General features: G+C 32.3%; 1 long non-coding RNA gene across 1 annotated transcript; it reads right to left on the reverse strand.

The window, feature by feature from the left end:
• Positions 1-12,255: 12,255 nt before the first annotated feature.
• LOC142182508 (uncharacterized) lies at positions 12,256-13,406 on the reverse strand. Its single transcript, XR_012711312.1, has 3 exons — positions 13,266-13,406; positions 12,730-12,882; positions 12,256-12,593 (listed from the first exon to the last, which is right to left on the reverse strand). It is a non-coding gene; the product is annotated as an uncharacterized LOC142182508 (long non-coding RNA).
• Positions 13,407-14,312: the final 906 nt, after the last annotated feature.

Here is a 14,312-nt window from a genome sequence, read left to right on the forward strand (position 1 = left end):
AGCCTTGGTGATTTAAATAATGGCCTTAAGTGGGTGGTTCTGAACTTTTGCCCAAGCAGGGGACAAAAAATTAATACCATCCCCTATGGTGTCATTTCTGCGAAAAAAAAAATGATTCGCTCCCAACTACTGTGAATTTACACCGCGTAAGAAATATTAAAAAAACGAAGCACTTCATACCAGGATTTTTGGTATTCTCAAAAATCGATCAGTAATTGTTCTCTCGGAAATATTTGGGGGCTCTAATGTGTTATAAGAAATTTAAACAAAAAATTATCCAATAATTTCTTATTATTTTGCATGTAATTTGATTTCGTTTTTTTTTTGCCTTCTCAGATTGTTTCCTGGTTAATTTGGGTCAAAACTTTCAGTTTTTGGTTTGGGTAATCTAGAAAAACTTTATTTGGCACGACTTTTCTCTTTCTAGTCTAGTACTATATACAAACCTTAATTAATGGACAACAATCCTTTTTCATCACAACAATAATTTTTTGAAATCTTATTTTAATTCCTTCTCCTATTCTTTGATGGAATTATTTTTCTTTTTTACGTAATTAAGTTATGTATGAAATAAACCCTAACAAAAACCTCTTTCCTACGCCACTCTTCTCCTCCTGCAACAAACATAATGTCGTCAAATAAGAAATTACATACGAGACCAACCTTTGAAGATGATACGTCCAATAATATTATTCCCTTTGATATCCTATATTGCATCCTTATTAGGCTCCCTATTAAATCTTTATTACGTTTTCGATCAATGGACATTTTTAATGGAAATTAGACTCTATAATTTGCGCTTTTGCTATGAATTTGTAGAGGATAGTGTGCTTTTGGGTTGTACAAGAGATGGTAAAATTGTCTTTCAAGTAGAAAAAGGGGTTCAATATTTTGCTATTTATGATCCTACTAAAGGATATATATTCTTTAGGACAGTTCACATATCTGATGATTCGAAACATTACAAAGTTCCTTTATTATGTTTAGAGAGTTTATATTTTCCAAAACCGAAGAGAATTGTATGGTCTTACAAGAAAAGAAGGTGATTTTAGTGAGTAATCTTGAGTCTTTTTGTTTTTATAGTTTTTACTATTCCTTTTCTGATGATTCATATGGTTATAAAAGTTGATTTTTTGTTCTTATTTATTTAAAAAACATCCATAATACTCTTTTGATAATATTGAGTACTCTTAAGTTCAAGCAGTTCACATGCTCAAGTTATGAATGGAAAATTGGGATGTGGTTTATCTGCACTTATGCAGTGAAAAATCAAATGAACGCAATACTCCATAGTGGAAATTCGTTAAAAGCACAAACAAAGGAATTTTGAGTGAGCGGCAAATGTTCCTTCATCATTTACCAAAAGTATCGAGTTTGAGTCCTAAGTATGAAGTCGCTTTTGTTAGGGAGTGCTTTACACCCGCCCCCTCCGTCTCTCGCATCAATGTGGTATTTCACAGTGCGAATTTGAATTTAGTCAGGCCCAATATGGGGAGCGGACACACAGCGAGAAAACAAAAAAAGAAAAGGAAATTCGTTAAAAGATTTTTGTCTTTTTACACTCCACTTTTTTTTTTTTTTTGTTTCTCTTCCAAATGTCCCATATCCATATTACGATCCGACTAAATCCGGATGAGCGATGGGCATATTTGGGGGATGTAAAATACTCCCTAATAAAGATTGACTTTATATCTGGAGCTTAAACTCGAGAAAAGGTAATTTAACACTCCATCACAATCGTGTGTGTTACAGTCCAATTCATTGGTCCAAGTTCTACAGCTATTATGCATTTACTAGCATTAGTATCCGTGCGATGCGCGGACAAATTATTTCAAATTGTGATGTAGATTATTTAAATCATGTATAAATAACCTTAAAATATAAACTTTTCAGATACAAATTATATAACATGAGAATTTAATTATGAAGCAGAATATGAAATTATTGTTTAAATCTCGTAGTAGACAACCAATCTTTTTAATATATATTTGTAGCAACCTAACCCCTTGATTTTAGTACTTGTATTTTGTTCCGCTGTCGATATTAAAGAATACTAAACATGTCATACTGTGATTTGTCTTGTTCAAGCACATTAGATCATATTAGTTTAACAAAATTCATACTATCACTTTATTTTTATCTAGAAGTCAAATATATCTTATTCATCACATCATTTTTATGTAAATTCTTTTTTTTGTTCTTTTCTTATAGTTATTGTATTATTTAATATTTAATATTATTATACTATCATATAATTTTTTATTAGCTTATAATTAAATTAATGTCTTGCTTTTTATCCTTTTAATAGTATTTAATAAAAATAAATGTTTTAGTTTCAAATATAATTTAATTCTTTTATTTTATCTATTTTTAAATTTATATTTAAAGTATAAGTATCCTCACACTACCTCTATTTCTTTTTATATACATTCTCATCCCTACTATAAATGTTAATTAGTTCTTGTATTAATGTTTTATCTAGAACCAAAATAATGTCATATTTTGTTTTAAATTATAACTTTTAATTAGTCTAAAATATTAATACATAAGTTATTTGATTATCATGTTCCAAATGTATTGAATTCTCTTATAATTAATTTGGTATTAGATGCAGTTAAAATTTCTTTATTTTTTAGCTATAAGATACAATTTAATTTTTAATTTTCATTAATAAGTTACCAATATTAAAATGTATTTTGTATTTTTAAAATTTATTTAATCATAAGAAAAATTCTTAATTTTTGAACGCATTATTTATATATATTGTAGTAATATTTTTACTGTCATTTTAGCTCTTTACGTAATATTTTCAAAAATAAAAAATAATCTCATCTCAAATTCAAATAATTCTTATCATTCTATTTTCTAAACTAGGCTGCATTTTCAAAAAATTGTGTTATGCATTCAACTCAAACTAACTGCACTCGATCCAGATATTAATCATAGAAAAATATTTTTCTTAATTGTTTGAAAATATTATATATAAATATTGTAGTAATATTTTCACTATCATTTTATTTCTTTACATAAATTTTCTTTCTTTTTTGTTTTAAGATAAAAATTTAATTTTTGTAAAATTACCTATATTAGAAATTTATTTTGTAATTTAAAAATATTATTTTTTATTATTGTTTTATTTTTCATAAATACGACTTCAATTTCGTGGTATTATCCATAATTTGAGCATTCACATCATAGTTTTAAGAACTTTCTAATCTCAAATTCAAATAGTCTTTTCTTTTAATTTATAATAGTAAATGTTTAGCTATTTTTTTTAATCTAATATATAGTTTTATTACATTTTATATAGCTTTTCATTAACTTGTAACTTTATTTAATATCATTATCAACTACTTTTCTTTAATAATATAAGATAAATATATAACATTTTTAATTATAATATAAATATTTATTTTGTTTTAAAAATATTGCTTGAAACTTTTAAATTATTTAAAAAATTTAATAATATTTTGAAGTATTGAATATTTACTTTATTTTGTTTTGTAAACTTATAATTTATAAATGTCCTTACATTATCTCTAATTTATTTTTTTATTTTTCAATAATTTTAGTTTTTGATTTTACTATTAGACTTGATTTATGTACTTATATAATGAATTTTCTTATCATACTATAAAAAACCTTTCTCATTTCAAATTTAGATAAGTTTTACCCCTTTTCCTATGATAAAAAATCTGATTTTTTATTTTTTCATTATTTATTCTTTATTTTTTATTTTATATTATTCAATACCTAATATTATTATGTTGTCTTGTGAATTTTATTAGCCTGAGTGAATTTATATCTATTTTACCACACTCATTCTAATATAATATAGATAAAAATTTAAACACTTTCTCATCTCAAATTCAAATAATTTTTATCATTCTATTTTTCTTAATTGGACCATATTTTCAAAAATTTATGTTATGCTTTCAAACTTAAACTAACTGAACTCAATTCAAATAGTAGTCATAGAAAAATATTTCTTAATTGTTTGAACACGTTATATCTTAATGTTGTACTAATATTTACATATAAAATATTTGTTTGCATGATTTATCAATATTAATATAAATTTATTATTCTTGTTATTAAAATATATTTTGCTGATTATTTAATTTTTTTCTCTTACCTTATAAATAATTTGTATACTTTATGTAAGATCTTATTTTGTTGCTTGAATTTATATCTTTAATATCTTAAGTATTTTAGTTTTATTTTATATTTTAATTTACTCCAAAGTATAAATAGTCATAGGTTATCACAATTTACATCATTATTTATTTTTATTTTTTTCTATTATAGTTTTTAATTAATTTTTTTACCTCCATATTTCTAGCTAATGTAGAAGAAAATCTATGAGTGGATCAATATATATAGATATTGATATTGATACAAATATACATATAAATTTAAATATAGATATATAGATTAGATTTGTCTAAGATATATTTAGATTATGTATAAGATTCATTAAACTACTCCCATTAATTATATTTCTATATATAATTTCTAATTATTAATGTTGTCTTAAAATTGCCAAGTGGCTTCATTTTAGCTTGTCACTTGGCTTAACCACAATGCATACTACTGTCACGACCCGGAATTTCCACCCTCGAGAGTCGTAACGCCGCCTACTCGTAGAAGCTAGGCAAGCCACGAACTTAGAAATCTTTAACTCTTCTATTTTAATCTTCTTCTTTTTTCAACTTATATTAACAAATGATAAACATCTAAATGACACCAGAATATGAGATTTAAGCGGGAGTCTTAAATAAATATAAAACCAAAATGTTTCGAAAGTCAACACATGTCTCTACCCAGAAACTGGTGTCACAATATCCACGAACTACTAATAGTACTACATACAACAGTTTGAAGGAAAAATAACATTGTTTGTCTCGGATACATGAGATAACAGAACATAATAAAAGATAGAGGAGACGTCGCGCCTGCAGACACCTGCAAGGCTACCTCGGTGTCTCGGTGAACTGAAGGTTGGCTCCCCTACTGCTGCTAATCAAGTGGCGCTTCGGTATCTGCACAGAGTGCAGAGTGTAGTATCAGCACAACCGACCCCATGTGCTGGTAAGTGTCTGGCCTAACCCCGGCGAGGTAGTGATGAGTCTAGGACCAGACTCCAGATAAACCTGTGCAGTTATATAATATAGAGCGAAAAATAAATAGGAATAAGCAGTTTAAAATAGAGGTGGTACATGCTTCGAGGAAACATATCAAGACCAACAGAAACTTAATAAAATATGAAAGGGCAACTCAATATCTACAACAATACAATAATAATACTGTTGCGGCGCGCAACCTGATCCCTTATCATTTAACATTGTTGCGGCGTGCAACCCGGTCCACATATATATAGCTGTTGCGGCGTGCAACCCGATCCAATATAATATCTGTTGCGGCGTGCAACCCGATCCAATATATTATCTATTGCGGCGCGCAACCCGTTCCAACTATACAGTCAACAATAATCATGATTAACCGTCCCGGCAAGGGATCAACAATAGACTACACTATCCCGGCAAGGGAACTCAGTAGTACAAGTATATACGTCCCGGAAAGGGAGAATCAGCTATAATTAATCTTAACTCAACTCTTACTCGTCGCAATTACCACCATTTATCAATCATAAGTAGATTCCACGATAAACAAACTAAGTTTTTGCTCAATATCAAGGATTTACTCACTATTTCAACCATAGTAACATTCAAGAATACAACAAGTGTCAATTTAAGACTCACAGTCATGCTTGACACAAACGTATAAATACTCGTCACCATGCCTATAGGTCGTACTCAACAAGAAGCAAATAGCAAATAGGACTCAACTCTGAATCCCTCAAGCTAAGGTTAGACCGGACACTTAACTTGATGTCACGAACGCAATTCAAGCCTCAACTATCGCTTTACCTCTTGAGTCCACCACCAACCCGCTCGTATCTAGCCACAAGTTACTTAATTATATTAATAAATGCTAAATGAATCAATTTGAATGCATGAAAAATGGATTTTCCAAAGTTTTACCCAAAAGTCAAAATCGCCCCCGGGCCCACATGGTCAAAATCCGAGGTTCGAACCAAAACCCGATCACCCATTCCCCCACAAACTCAAAGATATAATTTGTTTTGAAATCGGACCTCAAATCAAGGTCCAAACCCCCAACTTGAAAAACCTAGGTTCTACCCAAAACACCAAATTTCCCCCATGAAAATCATTGTTTTGAAGTTGATCATATTAAAAGATGTTAATGATGGAAGAAAACTAGTTAAAAATGACTTACAATTGATTTGGAGAAGAAAGGTTGTTTGAAAAATCGCCTTTTATGTTTCTGGGGTCTTAAAAAAAGAAAAATAACTAAAAATCCCGTCTAAATATACTGCCCTCAGATTCCCTGTGTGGATCACACAAAATCAACTGCGGCCGCACAGGCTTCCTGTGTTCTGCAGTGATAGGTCTTAGTATTTTGGCTATAACTTTCTATACAGATGTCAAAATTGTAATATCTTTATCTTTCTGGAAACTAGACACGAAGGGCTACAACTTTCATTTTTGAATCATCTCAAAATTCCTTGTAGATCAAAAGATATAGGCTTCCGAAGTCGGACAAGTGAATTTGTTCTTCACCGCGGACCGCACAGTGCGGCCGCACAGGCCCCTCCGTGGTCGCGGTCCATATCGTGCGGACCGCACTGGCCTGTTTAGAGGTCCTTCACCCCTCTGGGCCTACAACACCTCTGTTCTTTAGGCCTAAGACACCCCGGAACCTACCCGAAACTCATCCGAACACTCGGAACTCCAAACCAAGTGTACACAAAACTTCAAAAACATCTTACGGATTTATTCGTGTAATCAAATCATCAAAATAACGTCATGAACATCAAATTAAATCTCAAGATCAATGAAGTTTTCTCAAAACTTCTTTAAACATCATTTTTTTGGCAATTTAAGTCCGAATCACGTCAAATGACATCCATTTTTTTACCAAATTCCACAGAAACGTCTTAAGTCATATATAAGACCTGTACCGGGCGCCGAAACCAAAATACGGGCCCGATACCATCATGTTCTAATCAAATTTCATTTCAAATTTCCTTGAACAATTTCAGAAAATATTTTTCTTTAAAAATTTATTTTTCTGGCTTGGGACCTCGGAATTCGATTCCGGGCATATGCCCAAGTCCCATATTTTCCTAGGGACCCTTCGGGACCGTCAAATCACGGGTCCGGGTCCGTTTACCAAAAACATTGACCGAAGTCAAATTCACTCATTTTATAACCATATTTTATCATTTTTCACAGAATTTCATATTTAAGCTTTCCGACTACGCGCCCGGACTGCGTACGCAAATCGAGGTGACTCTAAATGAAGTTTTCAAGGCCTCAGAATGCAGAATTTTGTTTTTAAACAAGTGATGACCTTTTGGATCCTCACAACTATTCTCCTTTTAATATAATATAGATTCTAGCTAATATAGAAGAAAATCTATGAGTGGATCAATATATAGATATAGATATAGATACAAATATACGTATAAATTTAAATATAGATATATTTAGATTATGTATAAGATTCATTAAACTACTCCCATTAATTATGTTTCTATATATAATTTCTAATTATTAATGATGTCCTAAAATTACCAAGTGACTTCATTTTAGCTTGCCACTTGGCTTAACCACAATGCATACTACTCTCCTTTTAATATAATATAGATACTTCTTTTTTTTTTCTCTGTCAAATTTTTAAAATGGTGTTAAAATTTAAGCTTTTTCTCTTTTAGTTCAAATCCTGCAGTAGTGGTGTTTTCCTCTCTTTTGTGTTACTTCTTGTCATCTTGCATTTTCCTTGGAACAAGAGTATAGCCATTTATAGTATGAAAATTTTCCTCTGTCCTGGAAGTTTGAAATCTTTGGGCATTTTCTGATAGTTTTTTGTACTAATTTTTTATGAGAAGAATTGTGAATTTGGTTTAATATTATTAGTCTTATGGTGTTACCAAATAAAAAAACATTTCACAAATCATAAGATTTAGTATATGAATCCTCACTAAAACGTTTTATTTAGAAGCAAATGAATCTGTAGTTCATACTTTTCACATTTTTGGTAGTAAAAAACAGATTATAATCACATTTTCAAGTATCGACAGGCTCAAATGGTTCGGACACGTACAAAGAAAAAATCCAGATATTCCGGTAAGGAGGTGTGAGCGACTGACTTTGGAGGGCACGAGATGTGATGACCTTTTTCTTGTTTTAAAACAAAATTTTCGTGTTCTGAGACCTTGAAAACCTCATTTAGAATTACCTCGATTTGCGTGCGCAGTCCGGGAGCATAGCCGGAAAGCTTAAATATGATAATCTATGAAAAACGATAAGTTTTGATTATAAAATGAGCTAATTTGACTTCGGTCAATGTTTTGGGTAAACAGACCCGTAATTTGACGGTCCCGGAGGGTCCGTAGGAAAATATGGGACTTGGGAGTATGCCCGGAATCGAATTCCGAGGTCCCAAGCCCGAGAAATATAATTTTAAAGGAAATTATTTTCTGGAATTGTTTAAAGAAATTTGAAATGATATTTTATTAGAACATGATGGTATCGGGCCCGTATTTTGGTTCCGGCGCCCGGTACAGGTCATATATATGATTTAAGATATTTCTGTGGAATTTGGTGAAAAACGAATGTCATGTGACGTGATTCGGACTTAAATCGCAAAATTTATGTTTAAAGAAGTTTTGAGAAAATTTCATTGATCTCGAGACTTAATTTGATGTTCACGATGTTATTTTGACGATTTGATTACACTAGTATGTCCATATGATGTTTTTGAGTTAGTATGCACACTTGGTTTGGAGTTTCGAGGGCTCGGGTGAGTTTCGGGTAGATTCAGGATGTTTTAGACTTAAAACCAGAAGTTACAGGTCTCTGAACCTGCCGGTGCAGTCCGCACAAAAACGTGTGCGACCGCGGAAGGGGGCCAGTGCGGTCCGCGGTAGCGTGCGGTGCGGTGTGGAGGCCTGTGCGGTCCGCACAGGGCACTGGACCGCAGTACCTCAAGAAGGCCTGTGCGGCCGCAGTCCATTTTGTACGGTCCGCACAGGGGGTCTGAGAGGGGTATAAATAGACGAGATTTTCAGTTATTTTGCATTTTTCAAAAAACCCCAAAAATATAAGAGGCGATTTTTCAAACAACCTTTCTTCTCCAAATCAATTGTAAGTCGTTTTAAGTAGTTTTCTTCAATCATTAACATCTTTTAACATGATTTCAACTTCAAATCAATTATTTTCACGGGGAAAATTGGGTATTTTGGGTAGAACCTAGGTTTTTCAAAAATTGGTGATATGGACCTCGATTTGAGGCTCGATTTCAAAATAAATTACATATTTGAGCTCGTGGGGGAATGGGTAATCGGGTTTTGGTTTTAACCTCGGGTTTTGACCACGTGGGCCCGGGGGCGATTTTGACTTTTTGGGTAAAACTTTGGAAAACTCATTTTCACTCATTCAAAATTGATTCATTTAGCGTTTATTGATGTAATTAAATAAATTGTGACTAGATACGAGCAAATTGGCGGTGGAATCAAGGGGTAAAGCTATAATTGAATCTTGAGTTGTGTTTGTGGCATCGAGGTAAGTGTTTGGTCTAACCTTAGCTTGAGGGATTAGGAGTTGAGTCTTATTTTCTACGTGATAATTGTTGAGTACGACGTGTAAGTATGGTGACGAGTATCTATATGTTGGTGTTTAGCATGACCGTGAGTCTTTAAATTTTGAAGATCTTGATTTCGTTGTATCTTTCATGCCTTGGTGATGATTTCTAATTGTTGTGGAAAGTTTGTGGAAGGAATTGTAACCTTTGAGCATCGAGGAGCATTGGCTCAAGTTATATTATGAATTGTGAAAATATATGAGATGATTGAACCCTTTGGAGAATTGGCTCAAGTTATATTATGAATTGTGAAAGTATATGAGATAATTGAACCCTTTGGAGCATTGGCTCAAGTGGTAAAGTGAATTATGAAATAAAAGTGAAAGAAAGAGAAAGAGTAATTAAATTGTCCCCTTGCCGGGATATTGTTGCTTTGTTGATTATCTCTCTTGTCGGGATGTCGAGATTATTGATGTTGTTCCCTTGCCGGGATTTAATTGTTTAACTATTGTTCCCTTGCTGGGATTTCTATTACTATTTTGTTTATTCCCTTGCCCCTTTGCTTGTGATTGTTGTTCGGGTGAGGAAGAGTGTTATAGCACGAAGGGTGATGCCATGCATTGTTTGCTATTATGAGGAAAGAGTGTAAAGCACGAAGGGTGATGCTGTGCCGTACGATGTACCATTCCGTACCGATTTTCATTGATCATATGGTAAGGAAAGAGAGTAAAAACACGAAGGTGGTGCCGTGCACATCTGTATTATATGATTGATTTGGTGAGGACGAAAGTAAAATCACGAAGGGTGATGCCGTGCACACTTTTATTATAAAATTGCCGTGGAGAGGACGAGAGTAAAAGCACGAAGGGTGATGACGTGCACACTTTTATTATAAAATTGCTGTGGAGAGGACGAAAGTAAAAATACGAAGGGTGATGTCGTGCAAATTGTTGATTTCTGATTCTTTGTTGATATTCGAGTTATGTTGTTTCTTTCCTTACTTGATGCTTTCTATTCGGAACTATTATCTCACCCACAACATGTTTCCCCCTCCCACATTGACTGGTTATTTTCTGTATTTTTTTTTCCGCTATATATACATTTGAACTGCACAGGTTTATTTGGTAGTCTGGTCCTAGCCTCGTCACTACTTCGTCGAGGTTAGGCTAGACACTTACCAGCACATGGAGTCGGTTGTGCTGATACTACACTGTACACTGTGTGCAGATCCAGGAGCAGCTTTCGGATAGTAGTTGGAGTGCTTCCTTCAGTCCACCAGGAGACCCAAGATAGACTGCAGGCTTCCGCAGGCCCTAGCGTCTCCCTCTATCTCTACTTCCTATTTCATTTTGTTTTATTCAGAAATAGCGTACTGTTATTTCTTCAGACCTTGTATATAAAAATCTTAGATAGTCTGTGACACTGTGACACCGGGTTTTGGATATTTGAGGTTTTAAAAGTTGTAATAGACGTAGACTTAAGATATTTAATTGTTGACTTCCACTTAATTATTTAAAGTTTCGATGTTATCATGTTGTCGCCTTGTGTTTGTTAAAATGAAGCAATATGGAAGCGTAGCAAGTAGTTAAGGTTTGGCTTGCCTAGCTCCCATTAGCAGGCTCCATCACGACCCCCGAGGTTGGGAAATCCGGGTCGTGACACGAGAAGAGGTAGAGGATGACCTGAGAAGTATTGGGGAGAGCTGATCAGACAGGATATGGCGAGACTTCAGATTTCCGAGGAGGTAGTTGAGTCTTTCCTTATTTCGTACGTTTGTGAGGATAATCTGGTAGGGTTTGTGTCAAAGTCAATTAGTGGCAATGTTGTATCTTACTACTCTTCCGTTTTCCATAGTGTCGCGTCTATGTGTTGTCTGTCGCTTTTGTTTTGTATCTACTTTCTCATTTTCATGATATTATTTTTCATATGGTTTTTATTGGTGGTACTGATATTATTACTTGTCATCTTCTTGAGCCGAAGGTCTTTCGGAAACAACCTCTCTACTCCCTCGGAGTAGGAGTAAGGTATACGTACACACTACCTTCTCCAGATCGCACTAGTAAAATTTTACTGGGTCATTGTTGTTGTTATTGAACATATAAATAACTGAAAACCCACTTGAGGCCAAGTTATGTGTTTGTGCCAATCTACTCCTACGATAATTCTTTCTATTTCTTTTCGGTCTTTTCTATTTCTTCTTATAGACACCATATAATGTACCAAATAATGACAGAAAACACAGTAAAATAATCCTTTAAAAATTGAAGGACAATCAACAACAACAACCCAGTATAATCTTACTAGTGGGGTTTGGGGAGGGTAGTGTGTGCGCAGACTTTACTCCTACCCTGGGGTAGAGAGGCTGTTTCCAAATAAACCCTCGACATTCTTCCCTCCAAGAACTCCCCACCTTGCTTTTGGGGTGACTCGAACTCACAACCTCTTGCTTGGAAGTGGATATTGCTTACCATCAGAACAGCCCTTATTGTCTTTTGAAGGACAATATGTAATAAAATTCATTCGAGAAATCTACAGCAATAAAATAAAATAAGAAAAAGAGATAACAATAGTAGTAACCCTCTAATAAATAGTGCCTTACAACCTGCTCAAAGCAGCATGGTAACTAAGATAATTATATTAAATAGAAACTATTACAAACATTGACATTCCTTGGGCACATGAACTATTCAATACTACTATACTACTTTTTTTCCCTTCAGAAGATCTAATAAAAAGCAGAATATAGCCAATTAGTCGCAACGTATTTATATCTTCTTCATTTTTATGCAATCGTCTCGTAACCCCAATTAATAGAATTATATTAAGTTTGTTGTTATTGTTGTCGTCTCAAATACACAACGTACATGCCCTCCTCCGTGTTGATACATCATAGCATCAATTTCATCATCATCTTTTAATCCCGACTTCATTATATAATCCAAAAAAAAACATACAAAAAGGAAAAAAAAAATTAAACATGAGGGATATGAATAGAGTGTTAAGATATCGAATTAATAATAAATCATATTATGGAAATTAAAAGGCTAATATATAACTTACTTCATTTACAGTCTTCTTAGAATAAAGGCGTTTTCCATTGAACAAAAACCTAAATGTTTTATATTCTAATATTTGTTTACTCTTAGCGTACGACTTGAATATCTCTTTCATAACTGAAGTAGGCTTGACTTTGAAGTATACAAATGATCCATCCTACAAAAAGTTAGTAAAAAGAAAAAAACCAAAACAAGACAGAAATATCAATAAATATCTAGTATTAAAAACTCATTGCTGTTTGAAAAAATTAAATAAAAAACAACAATATATATGTGTGTGTGTGTAGAGAGAGAGAGAGAGAGTGAAAAAATTAAAAAGAAAAGAACAGAATAATAATAATATATATAAAAGTTAGTGTAAAAAAAATCAATAAATTTCTCACAATAAACATGACTTTCTTATTTGGTTTATTCTTTTGTTCTTCTTCAAACAAAGTTTAAAAAAGAAAAAAACTCTTTGCTGTTTGAAAAAATACAAAAAAAAAGAAAAAAAGAAAAGAAGAAGAATAATATATACAGAAAGTGAAATGATGAATGAACCTGGGATTTAATTCTTAGGTTTAATTGATTTTGATGACTTGGTTCCTCTAATGGCCTCTTTTTGCTACTTTCTCCTGCCATTTTATTTTCTTTGTTCTCTTATTTTGTGGAGAGAAGTGACGAAAATTATACAGAAGAGGAAGGTAGAATACTTACTAATGAGTAAATAAGGAGCAAAGAAGAAACTCTTTTAAGTGGGCGTTTGGACATAAGAATTGTAAAATTCCGGAAAAAAAGTGGGGAAAAAAAATCAAGCGAAAAATGATATTTGAAAATTGGAGTTGTATGTATACATAAGTACAATTTTGGGATTTTTTTAATTTTTGTAAGTGAACTGAAGTGAAAATTTTGAAATAATTTCTTTTGGAGTTTTTTGAATTTTCGAAAATATTTCAAAATTTATCTTCAAATGAAAATTTGAAAGTTTATGGTCAAACACTGATTTTGAAAAAAATGAAAATTTTTCGAGTAAAAATGAAAAAAGTCTTATGTCCAAATGGGCTCTGGATGGGTGTTTGGACATAAGAATTGTAAAATTTCGAAAAAAAAGTGGAAAAAAAACTTTCAAATGAAAATGGCATTTGAAAATTAAAATTGTGTTTGGACTTGAATATAATTTTGGGTTGTTTTTACATTTTTGCAAGTATTCTCAGTTTTTTGAAAAATAGCTTTTTGAAGTTTTTTAATTTGGAAAATTCTAAATTTCTTTTTCAGGTGAAAATTAAAAATTTAATAGCAAAATACTGATTTTGAAAATAAGTAAAAAAATTTGAAAAAAGTGAAATATTTTTCATGGCCAAACGGGCTCTAAATATTTGGAGAAAGACATGGAGCCATAAAGGCAATAAAACTTTTTAAAAGTTAAAATTTTTAGCCATTGTTATTTCTAAAATGGTGATTACATAGGGAAAAGGGTATTCGCAGGTTCGGTCTGTCAAATTTCATGTCCATAATAAGTCAGTAGAAAAGAATCCTAGGGACATTTAATTTTATTTTAAAAACACTAAGGGAAATTTCTTGACTATTTGATTTACAGTTTAAACCTTG

This window comes from Nicotiana tabacum, chromosome 7 (genome assembly GCF_000715075.1).
Source record: "Nicotiana tabacum cultivar K326 chromosome 7, ASM71507v2, whole genome shotgun sequence".
Lineage (NCBI taxonomy): Eukaryota > Viridiplantae > Streptophyta > Magnoliopsida > Solanales > Solanaceae > Nicotiana > Nicotiana tabacum.